This window comes from Pogona vitticeps, chromosome 1 (genome assembly GCF_051106095.1).
Source record: "Pogona vitticeps strain Pit_001003342236 chromosome 1, PviZW2.1, whole genome shotgun sequence".
NCBI classification, from domain to species: Eukaryota; Metazoa; Chordata; class Lepidosauria; order Squamata; family Agamidae; genus Pogona; species Pogona vitticeps.
Window position 1 is genome coordinate 144,964,141 of NC_135783.1, and position 19,285 is coordinate 144,983,425.

Here is a 19,285-nt window from a genome sequence, read left to right on the forward strand (position 1 = left end):
TCCTGTTGCACATTAAACACTTCTCAAGATTCTATTCATATTACGAAAAGTTACACAAGCAGCTTAACTTTTGGAAGCAAATTGCCGTAAATTAAAAAATCTTCATGTACATAATCTGTTGTATACTGTTATCTAGAATATTATCTGTTGTATGCACAACTCAGCTTGCAGCAGATAATGGCTGTGAAGATTTTTATGTCAAAATTTACATGATTTGTGTAACAGGATTTTAGCCAATAATTATCTATGGCTGACCCCATTCTAAATAAAGAGTGAACCCATGATCATCCAATCTTTTCTTTCTCTTTCTTCTTTCTTAGCCATTGCATCTTGTCTTCTGGTTTAAGCTTTGGGTTGCTCACCCGTTCCATATAGTTATATGTTCAGTAACAGTGGTTCATTTCAAATTTTAATTCATTATTATTATTTTAGATTCTTGTGTACATTGTACACAAGTTTTGCAGTTTCTTGTTATACACCTGGCACTCACAGGATACAATTAGTCAGAGCTATGCATACTTCCCTGTGAGAGACATTCATTATATATGTAGTAGCTGGGAAGGCCTTTGGGACTCTGGAGTATTAATGTACTTTTAAAAAGATAGATTCTTGTTGCCTGTGGCAATAGTCTAACAACATCCTCTGGGAATATGTTTTGAAAGTAACAGTAGTAAAAACTTTAGGAAAACTTAACATTGGTGTGTGAGGAGGAGACAGAGAAAGAAACCAAGAGTGAGCTGTCCCCTCAAACAGGAGATAGAACCAACAAAAGGGATAGTGTATGAGCAAGAAAAAGAACTAGAGACACGCGCCAGTGAGGAAAGTGAAGGTCGCGCGGAGGTATGGAAAGGGGCTCGAGGCGAAGGAGATCGCGCGGAAAGAAAGGAGCAGTTAGGACGGTTAGAGGAGAGAGAGGCAACGAAAGCTAAGGAGAGGAGAGTGAGGAAAGAGGACAGGGAAAGTGTGAACATCTTTCTAACTACCGAAGAAGGGACATTGTCAAGAGAGACAGAAAAAATAACTGTGACTCAAGAATTGACCGAGGAAAGATCTGATGTTGAACCCCAAGCCTTTTCTATACCTATGAAGAGAGCCACGGCAAGCAAATTAGAAGAAGACGAGGGGTTAACCGCACGAGAGAAAGTGAGACCTATTATTCCAGAAGAATGGACTGTCTTAGTGTACCCCAGAGGCCGAGGACGCGGGCGGACGGTACACCCAGTCGATCCCAAGATGATGAAAGAAGTGGCGAAAGAGGGAGATTGGACTCGTCATCCGTGCTGCGGAACGCTGTGTGCGGTACGCAACAGATTCCTGAGGGCTCCGACAGAGGAAGAGAAGGAAGCAAAAATATACTACTAAAAGATTTGAATAACGATAAATCTTTGTTATGGTTTTGGGAGAGTTCCCCTCCCCAGTTGTCTTTACAGAATTCGTTAGTGTTTAGTAAAGAAAAAACAATAATTGTGTTCATAATAAAACTTCTATATTTAATAATTCTGAGTCATCGTTTGTGTTGCCAGAGGAGGAACAGAATAATAATCCCGAACCTGCTTACATGGTGATTCTAATATTCTGTAGATGTTCAGTAAAAGCACATTGCTCTTAAAAATCATGTCTCCTTTAATATTTCAGAATATAATTATTTAAAATTATACTTTTTTGAATTTTAGTCTTTCCTCAGAGTGGCTAGTATTCGAATCAGTACATGGTGAATTTTCATTGCCCTCATGCAAGTTAGAAAATTATATGTATGGGATTACGTTGTTCAGCTGCTTAACATTGGCTTCATCTCCTGACAGATGGGAGAAGGCAGTATTCCACTCTAAAATTATTATTTTGTGGTAAGTATTTAGTGTCCCCGTGAGGGATTCCCAACATCCTCAATATTATTTGGTCTTGGTAACTCCTACTTCTTCAGTTGACTGCATTGTATAAATTAGTATTAAAATTGTCACAATGGGAGGACATAATTCTCTGGAGCAGGTACCTTGACTTTACTGAAAGATGAGAACATGTAGACCATGTTAAGGATCCTGGCAAAGTGCATATTACACTTTGCATATTACAATGAACACTTTTGACTAGGCTTTGTCAGTATTTTGTTTTGATGTAGCTGCACCCTATACAACATTTGCTTGTTCGTTTCTCTTCAACTTGTTATAACTGCAGGATTGCAGCCATGTCCTATCAATATCGACACAAGACTGACACTCTGAGACTGAACATTTTAAAGCAATCTAAACCTGCTTCTTGTGTAAGTGTGTTGAAAAGTTACCCAATTAGTTGCCTATCAGTATTTATAAGTTACCTTCTAAAAATCTAGATGGTATCTGAGATCAGCTAAAATGTAGTATCTCACATACTATCAGCAGTCTATACATCTTGCACAGGGGCATTATTCAGAGTCTGAGTGGTATCCACTTAATTCCTCCCACTGACAGAATGTTTTCCGTCAGCAGAATGGGGGGGGCTGTTTCCCACTCCCCACAACCAGAATCTTTGTAGGGCACTGAAGGCTTCATTAAGTGACTGGCATCCCTTTGCCTATACATTTGAAGAAATACAACTGATTCTGTAACCCTGAGGTGAAATCTGAGACCAACACATCTCCAGCTGGTTTTACAAGTTTTTACTCTCCAGCTGGGGTCTTTTCCTTAACTGCAGGACTTTCTCTGAAGGAAGGTGTTTGATACATGGTTTCAAACTGATGTGGGGTTGTTGTTATTGTCGTCTTTTTTAAAAAACAACAACACATATTTTAAATACTTTATTCCTGTTGTTGATTTCTTCATGGGTTGATGTTTTGTGGTTTTGTTTTAGATTCTAAGGTTGTTTTTAAGAGACATCATTCTTTTGTGACCTGCCTGGACCTTCCAAAAGGGAAGCCGGGTGACATACACACAATCCGACATTGTTATTTTCTCTTTCCCTTTCATCAGTAATTGAAAGAAGAGGTGATGGTACAGGTGGAAGGGATTACTGTATAATAATTGCTGTTGTGTTTACTTAAAATTCTTGTGATATCTAACCTTTGATAAGAGAAGAATGCATTGTAGAAGAATTCTTCTGTTTCTAGGCCTAAAATCAATACATGGCCTTGAGTTGTACTCATCCTCAGAAGAACCCTCAATGCCTATCCATCCCTTCACGTGTAGCTTCTACTGAAACATCCTCATAGTGGATGCATACCAGATCAATATACTCTAGTGAAAGAGTGTGCTTCCGGTATGTGATCTTGAGGCCTGCAGTGCTCAGCATCGAATGATATAAGACATAATTGAGAGTAAGTATTAGAAGACTGTTGAAATACATTTTGTCATGAAAATAATAGGTTGGTTCATAAAAGGTTGCAGTGACAATAGTTTGTCCTGACAGCTTTTCAACAACTGTGTAAGCTTCCACCAGATGGAAGGGAATTTGGTTTAATGAATTCTAGGCAGGCTTGGGCAACATGAGCTTCTTTATAAAAGCACATCGGAGAAAAGAATCAACTTACTCATACTGGCATGTGTTAAATAGCATCATTGTTACAAATATGAAGTGGGAGAAATTAAGGAGAGAGAAAATGCTAAGGGCCTAAAAATTCTGTGCTAATGCTGAAGGACCTTTGGGCCCTCAGCAGGACACTGCCCGCTCCTTGTTCTTTTATTGTCAGATAATGTCTGTTGTTGTCAGCAGACCTCGGAGGCTGAATGCCTTCCTATGTCAAGATGACAGTTCTGCGGTCAGCCTATTCCTTGGAGACCCGTCTGTTCTAAACTGGGTTGTGCTTTGAGGAGAAGCAAGGATGTCTGTGTTCAGTTCACTCTGTACAGAGAAGGAAAATGAATCAACAAAGTATTACCTTTGGTTTTACATCATTCAGGGGACAGAGGTATGGCAGCAGTGGAATGGGGCTATTGTGAGGGGGTATACGTAATGTGGTTTTATTTTCTTAAATTATAGTTTAACATAGGGTTCACCAACTGGAGCTTTCTTGGGATAACTTCTGTACCCTGCGGCCCCCTGCTGGCTACTACAGAGACAAAATAGGCCCTAAACCAAGCCTTCACCATTAATTGGGTGGCCAGGATTTTTAGGACTTGTAGTCCAAGAACATCTGGGGACCCAAGGTTGGGAAGCACTGCCCTAAGAAGTCTTGCAAACTGTGTCAATTAAAAGGTGAGAGAAGTCAATACATTGACCTGTCAGCTGCCACTTGTTTTTCAAAGATAAGAACTGGCTGCTGAATTCTGCTTTTCCACACTTTACTGTGATTAGATTTGGTTTAGGCATCCTTCAGTCTCGAGAGACTATGGTAATGTGCTTTGAGTAGAGGACTAGTGTGTCTGAGAAGGTCAATTTGAGTGCGACAATCCCTTCCACACGGAAGACAAATACAATCCAGCTCCCTGATTTTGCTGGTTTCAGGGCTGCCTCTTTGCCTCGGCCTGCTAGACAAGGGTCTCTTCAAATTGGGAGAGGCCATGATGCACCACCTGCCTCCTGGCTGAAAACTCAGATGCCAAGGTTTTCCATCTATTGAGGTCCATTCCTTTACTGTCAGGAATGATGACTAATTTAGGAGGTTAACAAAAGCCCTGTTTAGTGTTAACAGCCAGAGACTGGGTATGACTTCAACCATGGTGTTGATGTGGTGATGCATGTAAACCTGGACACCTCCCCCTTCCTCACCTAGAACTAACTGAGATGCAAAGACTGAAGGAGAAGCTTTAAGTATGTCTTGTTCAACACACAGTAGTCACATGATTGGGAGCCCAGATGAAGGCAGAGTCACATGGTCATTCTAAGCATGTTGAGCTGAATACGCTTACATTCTCCTCTTCAAACCTGTATGTTCATCACTTCTAGGTGGGGATGGAATAGAGAATAGGGTTTATGTGCATACCCAGATTCTCATGCAATAGGACTGTTGAGTCATAGGGTATCTTTCACATTAACAGTTTTATTATATAGTGAGCTTAATGCATCTGTTAGCCTTAAAGCTGCCACATGGTGCCACTGCTGTAGCAGACTAACATGGCTACCAATGCAGACATTAAAGATTCTATTTTTCCTATTATCCAATGTATTTCCTGTTTCAGCTACCGTCCTGTAGTCCCAGGGGAATATCTGAGGTTCTTAATATCGTTCCTGTATTCGAGAAGATCTTGCCTCCAGCTGAGTTTCATCAGTGACTTCAAATTTCTGACTTTAGAAGGGGGCTCTTGAGTGCGTGATGGCGGGTGTTAAACATCTTTTTAAAAGCCCTGTTGGGTAAGCTCCACTAACAATTCCAGCCTACCAACAAAAGCCAAACAATGTTTTGGATTAAATCAGGTTGATAAGAGCGGCCCTCTGTTGTCAGAGCTAAAGCTAAATCCTTCATTTTCCCATTTTAATTATGTAAAATTGCTTATGGATACTGAAACATCTTTTGAAAAAAAAACACTAAAAATCATTTCCTCAGGGAATGCCCACCTGAAGACTGAAAAAAAGTTGAGGCTATTTCCTAGGACCCTGATTTTCTTTTATAACACAAAAAACCAAGGCCATGATGCTGTTGTTTACCATAGAAACTTAGATACTTACTTGCTGCAGTTTAACTCTCTAACGTCCTCTCCATCAGGCAAACTGAGCAAAGAACAGAATTGTGACCTAGAACTTATCCGGAATTTATAATTCACTAGGTATGTGTGATATACAATATATTATAGCAAAACTTAAGAGAAACCGGAATAACAAGAGTTCTTGCTCTTAAGTATACTAGTGTAAATGGGGCTGTATCCCTCTGTATGGAATCTATAATAAATAACCCTGTGCCATCAAAGTCAATTCTGACTTGTTTCGGCTCTTTTCAGGGTTTTCTAGACTGAGAGTACTCAGAAGTGGTTTACCCTTCCCTTCTTCTGTGGGTGCTCTGGGGCTGTGCAGCTTTTCCGAGGTCACACAGGCTGGCTCTTTTAGGAGGCAAAATGGGGATTGGAACTCCCATCCTCTTGCTCTGCAGCCAGAGACCTAAACCAGCCATGGAATCTATAGGACTAATCTTAAGTTTCTTGCAAGACAGTATTTTATATCACTGACTTCATGTGGTTGTATTGTGTCTTGTAGTGATTCCCAGTGTGGTGTAGAGTGACAGACTAGGACTCGGGGGAACATGCTTCAAATCCCTATTTGGCCATGAAAACTCACTGGAGGAGTGGAACTGGCAAAACTACTCATTAAATAGCTTACTTACCTTGATCATTATACTTGATCATCTACTAGGATCACAATAAGTCAGTTCCAACTTGATGGCACAGAATAAATATATTGTGGCTTGCATTATTCTATCCCTTAATATGCCCTGTTAGTCCAGAAGTCAGCCAGGGAAACAGAAAACACTGAATGATATCCCCTGAATATGCTCTCTGAGTTGAGTATCATGGGCTTTCCCACAAAATATATGGTGGGATTTGGGTTAGATTAAAGTCCTGAGAGAAACCTCTGATGGCTTCCTTCATTTAGGGCATTTCATGGGTTTCTGTTAACAATACAGTTGTGAGTGCATCCATTTGACTTTTGCCTGGCCCAGGTTACAATGGAGGAGTGCAGCAGTTGTGTACTGTCCTGAGGACTTCTACTGAGGTGATTCAGATTGCCCTCTTTCGATTGTGTTGACTTTAATTGACCCCGAAGCAACCTAGAGTAGTGGGGTCCTTCAGACGTCAGTAACCTGACAGACATGGAGGGGGTGGAGTGCTCTATTCAGTCAGTAATATCTTTAAGCAACTATGCCAAGTTACGGTTTGCCTTGATCCAAAGTTCTGTTGTTACCATTAACTATAGTTTATTGTGTACTGAGTATGTTACAGCAGGGCCAGAAATGAGCCTGGATAGAGTCCATGAGGGATGGCCCTTCCTTTTTTAGCTCTAGGTCATTTGGTAGCAACCCCCTAAGTCAGCGATGGCAAGCCTATGGCACACGTGCCACAGCTGGCACGCGGAGCCCTTTCTGGCAGCATGCAAGCCATAAGTTGCTGGATTGCTACTCCCCCCTCACCCCCCCCAACAGCTAAACCTGAGCAGGCAGCTACAACCACACTGCTGGTGCCCGGACAGGTGGCAGGCCAAGATCCGGAGCAGCTGGTGCTGGTGGCAGATCCGGATGGGGTCTTGAGGCACCTCCATGCCCGGGATTCCCCCTTTCGCCACCACTTCTGGTTCCGCCGCTGCGGCACACTGCCCCGTTCTCCCCCCCCCCCTCCAATTTGGGCACACAAGCCCAAAAAGGTTCGCCACACACTTCCCTAAGTAGTCTATGCAGGCTGGATAAAAACCAGTTATTTTTTTAAAAAAAAATCAAATTGATTTAAATTATGATTTAAGTCAGTGGTTCTTAACCTGGGCGATAATGCCCCCCAGGGGGCGATTTCATTTTTCAGGGGGGCAGTAGAACGAAAAGCAGCAGTGTGGGGGCGCTGGAGCAGAAGGGGGCAGTAGGGGGTCGCTGGAGCAAGCCAAACCTGCTAAGATGGCTGCAGCCTTTTTACAGTGTGCATGAATATATATTTGCCTCCAATCTTAATTTAGTTTCAGAGTTTTTGTCTTGAAATTTTTAGTTCCTGCATTGCGGTTTGTTTTTATGTCCTTTTTATACTGTATTTCTTTTTGTGTCTTAAAATTCGCTTGCAACTAAATTATTAAATGTTACTTTTGGGGGGCATTTCATTTTCTTGGAATTGAATTTTGTTTTCAGGGGTCATTGGATTTAAGTGTCTTTCTTAAATAAATAAATAAATAAATAAATAAATAAATAAATAAATAAATAAATAAATAAATAAATAAATAAATATCGTCACCATGGGGAGGGGGGCGATGATAACTTCCTCAATGGCTCAAGGGGGTGTTTCGTTCAAAAAGGTTAAGAACCACTGATTTAAGTCATGGTTTAAATAAGCCAATCGTTTTTTAAAATTTAAATCATTAAAAAAATCTGATTTTTTTAAAAAATTCAAATTGCGATTTAAATCATATCCACCCTGGGTCTGTCGGAACCAGCAGTACTTCATTAGAACAGCCTTTTTTTGGGGGGGGAGTTGGTGGACTTCTGCCAAGCTTGGGATTAGCGCTGTTGCCAAGGGGGAGTGTGTAGAGCACCCTTGTCCAGTCTGTTGACCTCAGAAGGTAGTGAGTGATCTCATGTCTGGTGTCCTGCTTTTGTGAGTCACATGACCTTGGGCTGTAACTGTTGTCAGCCTCAGATAGCATCGAGATTGCATGTCTGGAAGGCATCAGGTTGGGAAAAATAGCTACAGAAGAGGAAAACAGCATTAGAGAAGATGTTCTGTTCAATATTAAAAACAAGCAAATTCTCCTAGGCTACCCAAGGAATTGCATACCTTGCCATGTGTTATGAATTCCTTGATGTTTGAGTTCAACTTTAGATCTCTTCATAGCATCTCAGTGTTGATTAACTGCTGTTACTGATTATGTACTTGATTCATTTTCAGTTAGATCAACTAGAGGGAAAAAGAGAGTCCAGTCTTTTTCCTTTTTAACTCTCATGGAGACCATCACACCTGTGGATTAATTATATATTTATGTACACATACACATTAAAACATATATTTTAAAAAATACACACACACATACACAACTCTGGGAACATTTCAAAGAAAGGAAGTGAAGTATACTCATTGCTTGTCTTATCACTGTGATTATGTGAATAAATGGAAAGTAAATCCATGGAAGGGATTAATGGATTCAAAAGGGTAGTGTGGGGGGTTCTAATCCACGCTAATAATTTGTGAGGATAAAGTCTGAGTTGACTTCTGGATGAATTAATTTTTGGTTTTAAAAAAAGTGTGGTTTCTCAACAGTTCACCATGGTTTTCCAGGACTATTTAAATCAAATATTGGCTTATTTCAGATTCTGATTTATTTTTATATATTTTTTTCAACCTGAATTTAAAGGGCAGTCTCTTGTGGCCTTGCAAGTTTAATACAATACTGACTCTCCCTTGCCTCCAAGATGAATAGATGTTTGCCACAAATCAGGTGTTGCTGCTTAAATGCATTACTGTTGGGCAGCTCACCCAAATTCCCAATTCATGTATTCAGACAATTTCATTGGGCTTTATAAATAATGGATTTGAATTTTAAATGCATACTGTTGTGCACAGCACTACCTTGTAAAAATGTGTGTCTGGGAGCTTCAAGAGGCAGGCCTTTGTTCTGTTCAGCATTTTTGGATCATCGAGATACTGGCTTAAGCCTGAAAATGGAACATACAGTTTTTCTGCTTCGTGAGCTAAACCACCTCTTTTTCTCCTGGATCATTTGGAACATGTCAGAAAAGGGAGATATTGATGTCTGTAATATCAAAGGAGGGTTTCGCAGCAACATTTTCTTCCTTGCTGTTGTACGTTGATAGCATGACTGGTTTTGCTGAAACTGTTTTGACTAAGGGTGGCTCAACCTGTGAACCAGCAGTACTCTCTTCTGCATTACGGTCCAAAGGCAAGGCCAGAGGGCTCGCCACCACCCTGCACAAAAGGGGAGGAGGGTAAGAACTGTGGTTGGCTGCATGGTGTCGTTGTCAAGCTTTCCCTTGCTGCTAGGCATTTACATCTCCACAAAAGGGTATTGTGCGCCACTGAATGACAAGCAGTTCTATATAAAGTAAGACATGGAAATGCTGTTCATTTAGAAGCCATGGGGCCTGACTTGAATGTGTATTCAGTGGACGGCTGTTCTGAGTGTATAATCTGATTAGTAAACATTTATTTCGTGCAGAGCACTTTAAAAATATTTGGGACCCAGCATCAGTTCACTGAATGATACGACGTCCGGCCCACCGCACCCACGTCAGCAATTGAAATTGTATATAGTATGGATAGCCTCTGATATATCAACCAGAGAACTAAAACAACAGAATGTGAGCTTTAGAAAGCCAGGTGCCAGTGTTGAGTGTGTTGCTGGAGAGATGCCACCACACGGTACAACAATTGCCTGACATAATACGTCTATGGCTGCCATCACAACCAAAGTCAAAATGACCGTAATGAAGTCCAGCCTCCAGTGATAGGACGGAACGGGGTGTCTAGCTGCTTGGAATGATTTAAAAACAATACGTACTGTATATGAGGAAGAGCCTCTGTGTTGAATGGCTGTCAAAATAAATCCTTCAGAAATTATTTTTGAAATATCGGGTTGTGGTTTAGAGATGGAATGGAATCCAAAGTAGTGGAATTGGATATGTTGGGTGATAGTCACTATGTCTCACCCTGCTCTCTTTAGGGCTGTTCCTGAGAGGTCGTCCTCTGTCTCAGGATTATGATCACACATTCTCCTTTGAACGTTCTTTTGCGAATTGTTGTAATAAAACAGTTTTTATCAAGTTTTTAGTTAAGCAGTTTGAAGTCATTTGTCTAATTTTTTGCACACATCTTTGAATCTGGCCTAAAGGCAAAACAAGTACTTCATTACTGCAAATCTGACATCATCTTTTAAACTGAGACAAGAAGCGAGGGGTAATGATAATCTGCTCATGTTTCGATGGAGCTGGCGTAGTAGGCGTGCCTGCCACTCTGCCACTCAGATCTTTTACAGTAATTTTTTTTGTTATAAATGCAGATTGGTCAGGAGAATCATTAACTGTTCATTGATTTTGATTTCATGAGAGGAGCTGATGGAAATAGAAGTTGTGTCCCTCTTTCCCTTTGTCCGGTGGGAATGATTTGGAGAAATGAACAGCCATTTAAGTACAGAATTACAATGCATTTACCCACTGTGGTTTTATCATTAATTTTAAAAAAATGCTTTGTAGGAGCCTAGGAATTCTAATTATGGCATAACTGCCTTCTTCAGCCCAACACACACACCCTCAATTTGATATAGTATTATGTCTGATTCAGTAGTTTCCTTCCAGAGAAAAGAGGTTTATTACTTAGATGCTACAGGGGCTCTGTTGATGTATAAAGATTTAAATTCTAAGGGGAAATAAACTCTGCATTCTGTGTTATTATCAAGTAGTATTGCAGAGACTCTGCAATATCTAGAAAATCACTATTGCTGCCCCAATTTTAATTATATAAAATTTCTTTCCACTTCTCCCAGTTGCTTTCGGCTTATTTTTCTCAGCCTCCTGGGCCAAGAGTTTTAGGTTCACTTTAGGTTCGCATTGTGATCGATGTGGGTGATTAACACATAGTAATTAAGAGATGAAATATAAAGAAATTATTGATGATAAAGGAAAATATTTATAATAAGGCAGAACCATTTGGATACTGAAAGTACCAAACTCCCCTATCTGAGCATTTCCCTGGCTTAATAGAGGAGCAAAGTACCTATTGCTGAGTCCAGATGTAACCCATACCAGGCCAAATCTGAGTTACGATTAGTGTTTTAGCCTTAAGTCCGCATCCTGGAGGGTCAAATTAGCAGGCTGAAATGTTGCTTCAAGAGCAGAGAGGGCTAGCTTTGGGGAAGATGGGGTCATCCAAGCAGTTTTCTCTCCCAGTCCGTCAGCTTGGAGACTATGGCATCCCCACCCCAGTGGAGAATCTCAAACTGTGACTATGGCAAGATATAACATTTTCTAGTCTCCATTGCAAGCACCCACAGTCTTGTATGTAATGGGTCCCTCCTCCATTTCGTGCCAGCATTAACTGCTTTATATTATTAAGTTTGCATTTTGGACAGGGGTTGAGAAAGGGTGGCTCTCCTATCATCCCTTACTGCCAGCTGTACTGACCAAAGTGCTGCATTTCAACAGTACCTGGGGGCAGGGGCAAGGCGCAAGTATCCCGTCCTGTCTTCAGGTTTCATCCTAATTGTCGGGAACTCTAAACAAAAATGTGAAACTAGCACTGGATTTGAAAGCTGGTTTCAGAAAATGCTACATCCCCTTTACCATAACGGTACACAACATTGCACCGTTGTTAGCGTAATGCTGTAACATAATGCTACATATGGGAAAAATGGTTGATTTTGTACAATAAGGGAAGAAGGAAACATGGAAGCCATTACATGACTGACCATTTTGTAGATGTGATTATCTTGTTGGAGGATGTGGCCAACCAAAGATGGATGGAATCTGGCTCACAGAGGGCACCGCTAGTCCCTCAGCAGATATATGCCTGCATGGTTTTCACCTCACAACACACATACCCCAAATATAAGGGCATTGGATTTCCCTTTCCTGTTATTTACTTCTCAGTCATAGCAGATTCTGAAGTTTATATAAGCTGCCGGATATTCATTCTACTTGACTACATCATATCTACTGAGTCTTTTACTACTTCAGGAATGATAGTAATTGCAATTTTCAGTTCGTGTGTTGAGCTGTATTCTCCTTTTAGCGGGTCAAGTGTTTCAATTATCTCAGACTTCCTCTATTAATTATTTGCTTTGCTTCCTAAGTTCATATCCCTGACAGAATTAGAATGATGGAATTAGTTACAGCAACAGTAAAAATAATGATGATGGTTCCAAGTACCAATAATGATTTTCAACACCTCTGACTAGCCTGTTACATTTCATTTATAAATATTCTTGCATCCTAGCATTTACTGCCACACAACAGTTCCCCCTTGTAAATCGTGTATTTTGTCAAACATGGAGTTTCTACACTTGGAGCAACAATTTGACAGTTTGCCCGGGATATTTACTTCCTGAACTATGAGCTCATTCTGCTCTCTCTGATTCCCCCCCCCCAATTCCTTTTATCACAGCTTTAGAAGGAAAAGGGATTGGTGAACAGCTTGAAGGAGGTGGCCAATAGTGGGAGAAATTGGTCCTAGACTTCCCTTTAGACTGGTCACGCCTAAATTTAGGGAATTCCACCCGCATTATGGTGAGCCCTGGAGAGAAAAGGAGGCAGAGGCAACAGCCTCACCTGCAGTGTCTCAAGGTAAAAAGCCCTGAAAATTAGAGCTTGGTAAATGGAGGGGTTGCGATTCTCAGTGTGACATATTGGATACAGTGATGGACTAGGACTCTGGGAAACAGGGTTCAAATCCCCATTTGGCCGTGGAAACTCACTGGAGTAGAATTGTTAAAACCACTCCTTAAATATCTCACTTGCCTTGAAAACCCTATTAGAATTGGTATAAGTCAGTTCTGACTTGATGGCACAGAGCGCGCGCGCACACACAAACACACACACACACACACAAAGGCCAAAGTTTGGCAGCAATGGTAGAGCAACAGGTTTAATTGTTGCACTTCCTGCAAACCTTATTTCTCAGCATAATAAAAATGTTTCATATGGCTATGTTTTAACTGATAGAACTGAGGGTTGAGGGGTACACACTTGGACATGAGCCTCTTTTGGTATTCACATCTTACCATATTAGAAAGTGAAAGGAAACATTAAGGATGATCCTTACACTAAATGAGAAGTGATGGCTTTCATTAAATAGCAAATTGTCCCACACTTGACTATCTCAAAAGGATACACACATTTGTGGTTTCAGCAGCATGCAAGCTTATTTAAATTTAAATTGCTTTTAATCTATTATGCAACTAACCTTTATTTTTAATTGGTTGAGAGCCAAGGGACATAGCCCTGATGTTTGCTCTCCCACCCACCCCCGTGAGAGCAAGGACTGTTGTCTTGCAAATTTTCAAACTTTTTAAAATCAATTTTCTTCATGGGAAATAAGAAGAGCATGACTAGATAAGGCCAAAGATCTGCATAATCCTTTCTCCCCAATATCTGGCCAAGTCACTCTGGGAAGACCATGTTCAGAAATGAAGATACAGCCCTCTCCCACTGTTCCCCAGCATCTGGTATTCTGAAGCATGCACCTTTTATTTGGTTCTCAGCATAAAGCTACCAAGACTAGTATTTCTTGATAGCCCGATTCTCCATTAATTTGTGTGGTCTTCTTGAAAACTAATTCACGTTAGTGGCCATCACATCTTTCTCTAGCTTATGTTTTTAAAGGAAGTACTTCCTGTCATGAATCTCCCATCGTTCAACTTCAGTAGACGACCTTTGTTTCACATGATGCATGTATGTGTGAGTGAGTAAGAATAACCTTTCTCCCCACCATATAGACTTATGCACCTTTATCATATCCTTTGCTGACTGCTGTCTTTGGGGTATGTGCTCTCACATGCTTGGTAATACAGAGCAGGAGAATGTGGCTCTTCTCTGGCAATCCAGCAGGAATCAGGCCCCCTAAAACATTCTTAGGAAGTCATTCCTCCAGAGGATATCCTATGAGAGCAGTTGGGGCCAAACTGTATGTCAGGGAAACAGAATACTGCCTGTGGATCTGGTTGCCAGCTGGAGTGCTTATGCATTCTATATTCTCTCTCTCTCTCCCTCTCTCTCCCTCTCTCTCTCTCTCTCTCCCTCTCTCTCTCTCTCTCACACACACACACACACACACACACACACACACACACACACACAGAGAGAGAGAGAGAGAGAGAGAGAGTCTCCCCCAATTTGAGTGTTGCACTTAGGTTCCAGTGACAATAAAGTAGGATTATTGTCACTAGACAGTATTTTCCGCATTATTCATATGTTCACCCCTGTTATTTGCCCTAAAAGAATGGTTATAGATCAGAGAGCTCTCAGTGTTTGTTTTCTTCTTAAAACTCCCTTGGATTTCAATAGTGCTGTACTGCGAAGAATTATTTAATGCATTTTCTGCTGCCTCAGGTTGCAGCTTCCTGCCCTTCCTTAAAAAGTTGTTTTGGCAAACTTAGTACAGTATCCAGTGCAAATCCTTTTCACAATTGCATGTAGCAAATGTAATGTATTTTTTTTTTTTGCTTGATTGATGTGTCCCAAAGGTAGGCTACAGAATGGCATTAGTCATATACATTAAAAGCCACTTTACATAAAAGGTCTGTTTCTTTAAAAATATGGATGAACGTATCTTTTGAAAGAACTCCTGTACTCTTTGGTGATAGAGGAGATTAGGGTCTAAAAATATTAACTTGCAGCGAAGCTGCTGAACACACAGGGATAGCTTTCCCTTATTTTGACAGAAAATCAATTTATAGCATCAAGGCTGTATATTGACAACTTGATTATAAAGGGTGCTGAATCTACTTAACCCTGGAATAACACTATTGTGGAATAGAACAAGACATTTAGTCAGCATCAACAACTCTAGAATGTATTAAATGTTTTCTCATTCCTTCACACTCTAGCTGATGGGGATGCTCTCTTGCATTCCTTCTGCATTCCCCACATCATAGTATAGCTGTTCTCTCTCTCTCTCTCTGTCTACTGCATTTCTGAAATGAATACTTCAGCATATATACTTACATGGAAGTAAATCCCATTCAATTCAGTGGGCCCTACTTCTGTATAGACATGTATCAGGTAGCTCATGTCAGTGTGTTATATGTTCAGTAAAAAGAAAGACTTCCCGTCTACCTAGCAGATAAAAGTGTAGCATCTTTATCGTTCTGAGTTGTTGAGGATTATAGTTGTGTTGTTGTTTCACTTAAATAAGGAGTGGCCTATCCTGGCAGCACCAGCCAAGTTCTCTTCCGTCTAACTACCGTGACTGTGATTACTATTCATTTCTTTAAAAAAAACAGCCCTCCAGTTTACCTCTTTGCTCCCTACCATTCACAAAGTGATGCTACACAAGGGAAAATCCCAGCAGCTGACTCCCTTTTTCATCAGTTAACCACTTCTAACCCAAAGACAAAGCAATTGTCACCAATTGTGTTTCAACAAGTGTGAACTGATTCTTAATACTTATTTACCGGTTGAGCAAAGATAAATCTTCTCCAATTTGATATTTTAATGGTGTGGTGTCACTTTTCTGGCAAGGATTTTTTGTTTGTTTGTTTGTTATTGAGTATGCCTAAGCTGTATTCTCGAAGGCTTTCAGGGCCAGGATCTGATGGCTGTTATAGGTTTTTCACGCAGTTTGGCCGTGTTTTAAGGTTTTTCTTCCTAATGTTTCGCCAGTCTCTGTGGCCGGCATTTTCAGAGGACAGGAGTTCTCTTCCAGAGAACACCAACTATGCTTAAGATATTTTAATTTTAAGGTGATTCTACCCCTCCTTTTTCCATTTATTTGAAATATTTTTATCCCATCTTTCTCCTTAAAAAGAACCTAAGGCAGTTCCATCTCTGTTCAGGAGGGATGATTTTAGGCCTAGACAGGCAACAGATAGATTTATAACTTTGATTTGGTCAGTGTTCTGGGGAACAGTTATGAACACTAGAGGCTGCACAGTAACAGATAAGATCTCTATATATTGTGCATCACAGAATTCCAAGGTCAATTATGTCTCTTTATTCTCCCCCTCTAAAAAAAGCTCCGAACAGGAAACATGTTGTGCATGGTAAGAAAGGGACACAACTGTCCTGTTTTTCTCCCAAATATAAATTCTAGACAGGTGAAGCCAATATGCTTCTTTTGGCTTTAATTTTTCTTGTTAGTCACCCTCAGCTACCATCACTGGTTTATAGTCAACTTTGATCTTGTGTTCTCTTTGATGAAAATATCTATACTTTCTATTCCCTGATCAGTGAATTGAACTATAGGCTTTTAAGGGAGGGGGGCAGCCTTGAAAAGATTCCAACAACAGTTTGTTCTTACTTGTTCAGTAAAATTCTAAGTACTGAAAATACCAGGATTGTATTCCATAGAAGATTGAAAACAACTGCTATGGCTTAAAAGATGGAATCGGAACACTGTACTGCTCTTCAGTGCGGAGATCACAGAGAGATGACTATGAACCTGATGGTGCAGTGTGTCTTTATCAGGACCTATTCAAGAAGAATTCTCGCTAATGTGCAGTTGAGTGAAGCCACTAGTTAGAGTTCAAGTTGATTAGACACTAACTTCCTAAAATGAAATCTGATTTTAAATATACCTTTCATTATCTTTTGCACAGAATGTGTGTGCTTGTTTTTAATGTTTTTCTTTGTTCCCTTTGTATCAATGGAGCAATTAAGGATTGACTTGCAATGAGCAGAAAGTTGCTGTCAAATTTGTTTTTGATTAAAATTTAAGCATTACCTGGCTGAATCAATCTTGACGATAAGCTTCACAGTATGCCCACAACTGTTTTCATGATGGACAGTATGAATGAATGTATGCAAACATATTAGTAGAGAGGAAGTTAATCTTTCACTATCTTGTTCTTGCAGATGAGAACAAAAAAAAAAATTCTTCCCAGTTAACAAGACTGGGAATGCGCCTGTACATTTTTCCCATGTTGGGGGAATATGTTTTTCTTTTTGGACAAAGTGAATTTTGTGCATTGTATTCTGCAGAAATATATATTTTTCTGCAAAAGACAGGTTTTTCTCCCCAACAAGCATGATTGTTAAAGTTCTTCCGTTGTTCCCATGTTGGGTAAAATATATTTAGTTTTTGTTTCAAGTCTATTTTGAGCATTGTATTTTGCAAGAAAATGTATTTTCAACCCAAAAAATGTTTTGCACAAAACAAGTTTTGTAGCGATTTTGTTTTGGCTAAAATGCAACATTTTTCTCCATACTGCAAAAAAAAAATTGTACAAAGTACAATTTTTCACCAGGGCTGCTACTACTGCTGAAGACGGCTTTGGTCTTTGGCTCTCATTAAAAATCATGCAGGAGTAGAAAAATCTCCCAGTGACTAACAGTTCTGTTGAAGACAAGGAAAATTACAAATATTTGTTACATCCCTAGTTTGTAGCATGTACAAAGACTTCCATGTAGGGGCTAATAAGAAACAAAAATGAGGGTATTCAGTTGTGTGATATGTGACTAATAAGATACAGTACATTAGTCCCACCATTAGGTGAAGCGAGCCAGTTTGTCCAGCATTTGTATCTTGGCAGCAGCAGCCACATCTCTGTCCTACATTGTATTGTCACTTTCCTTCCAATCTGGCTATCTGCTAGTATGCAAAGCTGGCCTATATATAACATCTCTTCCCCCCCCCCATAAGGGAACTCAAGGTAACTCACAGTGTTAAAGAAATAAAATGAAAAATACAATAAATTATATATTAAAACAATTAAACCAGGGGTCTCAAACATGTGGCCCGGGGGCCATTTGCGGCCCGCTGAATGATAGTTTGCGGCCCCCACATTTCCTGCCCCCCCCAAAGCGCCCACGCATCCCCTGCTGTCAAGAGTCAAAAAAAGCCTCGCCTCACTCACCAGTTCTCTCCCAAGGTAGCACCTCTTGCACCCTCCAACTGGAACTGCAGCCTGCCAGCTGGCAGACAGGCGGGCTGGCTGGCAGGCTGCAGTTCCGGATGGAGGATGCAAGAGCCGCTGTCCTGGGGGAGAGCCAGTGAGCGAGGCGCGCTGCCAGCCCTTTTCCCTGAGCGCCTGAGCCGATGCCAAGTGATGCCTGAGAGCGGAGCTCGCTCCCAGCCTGGGAAGCGGCTCTCTAGCTCTCTTTCTCTCTTGGCACCCCCAGCACCAGCTTGGCCAGTGGCCGCCTCAGCACCCAGTGGTGCTTCCTCCTCCTCCTCCTCCTCCTCCTCCTCCTCAGAGCCTCACCCGGGCAGCTTCCTCGGGCTCTTGCTCCACTTGGCGGAAAATCTGATGCGGCCCAGCCTCACCCAGACTCTGCCTCCAGCGGCCCCCAGGTAAACTGAGTTTGAGACCCCTGAAAACTATCAGCAATTAAAATGCATTGAACAATTAAAAAACATTCTAAACTTTAAAATGCATTCAGGAACTCTGTTAGGATCTTCAGCTGTCAATAGAAGGATAAAAGGGAGGGGACTAACCTAGCCTCTCGAAGGAGAGCATTCCAGAGTCTAGGAGCTGCCACAGAGAAGGCCCTGGCAATGAGGTTGAGAAGAGGGTCTCCTCTGGCGATCTTAAAGACCAGACAGGCTCCTAGAGGTCGGTGCAGTCTTTTAGATACCTCGGACTCAAGCCGTCTTATGGTGTAAGGTTTGGAAAAGATGGATTAGTTTGGTTATTCTTTGTGTTTGGAAACATCGTACATCAGCGCAGAAAATACTAGAGAACAGCAAAAAAGAAAAAAAGAGAACTTAGAAAAACCATCAGATGAATAGTCAAGAGCTTTAAAGGAAATTAAAATGCACTGTAACATTTAGAACTCACTCAGGAACATGAAGGATCTTTTTGTGATAAATAAAACATGGCTTATAAAGCATTGAGCAGAAAAGACTTGTGATAATGGAAACTGTATCTCAAGGAAAACGGTTAGAAAAATTAAAATAAGACTTCAGGTGTGAGGCAAGAGTTTTGCGTCAGCAGGCTTCCTGAAGCCACTACCTCAAACAGAATCTCTTGATGTTTTTTTCCAGCAGCACCCTTATCTTTCTGTAATGAAATGGCTTCTATTTCCATGAAA

At 40.9% G+C, this 19,285-nt stretch overlaps 1 protein-coding gene and 1 long non-coding RNA gene across 4 annotated transcripts in view; one reads left to right on the forward strand and one right to left on the reverse strand.

The window, feature by feature from the left end:
• The window catches only part of KLHL29 (kelch like family member 29), a 496,878-nt gene that overhangs the window by 226,589 nt on the left and 251,004 nt on the right, over positions 1 to 19,285 (forward strand). The gene's annotated exons all lie outside the window — the stretch shown is intronic.
• Positions 7,629 to 18,115, reverse strand: LOC144588008 (uncharacterized). Its single transcript, XR_013543363.1, has 2 exons — positions 8,367 to 18,115; positions 7,629 to 8,276 (listed from the first exon to the last, which is right to left on the reverse strand). It is a non-coding gene; the product is annotated as an uncharacterized LOC144588008 (long non-coding RNA).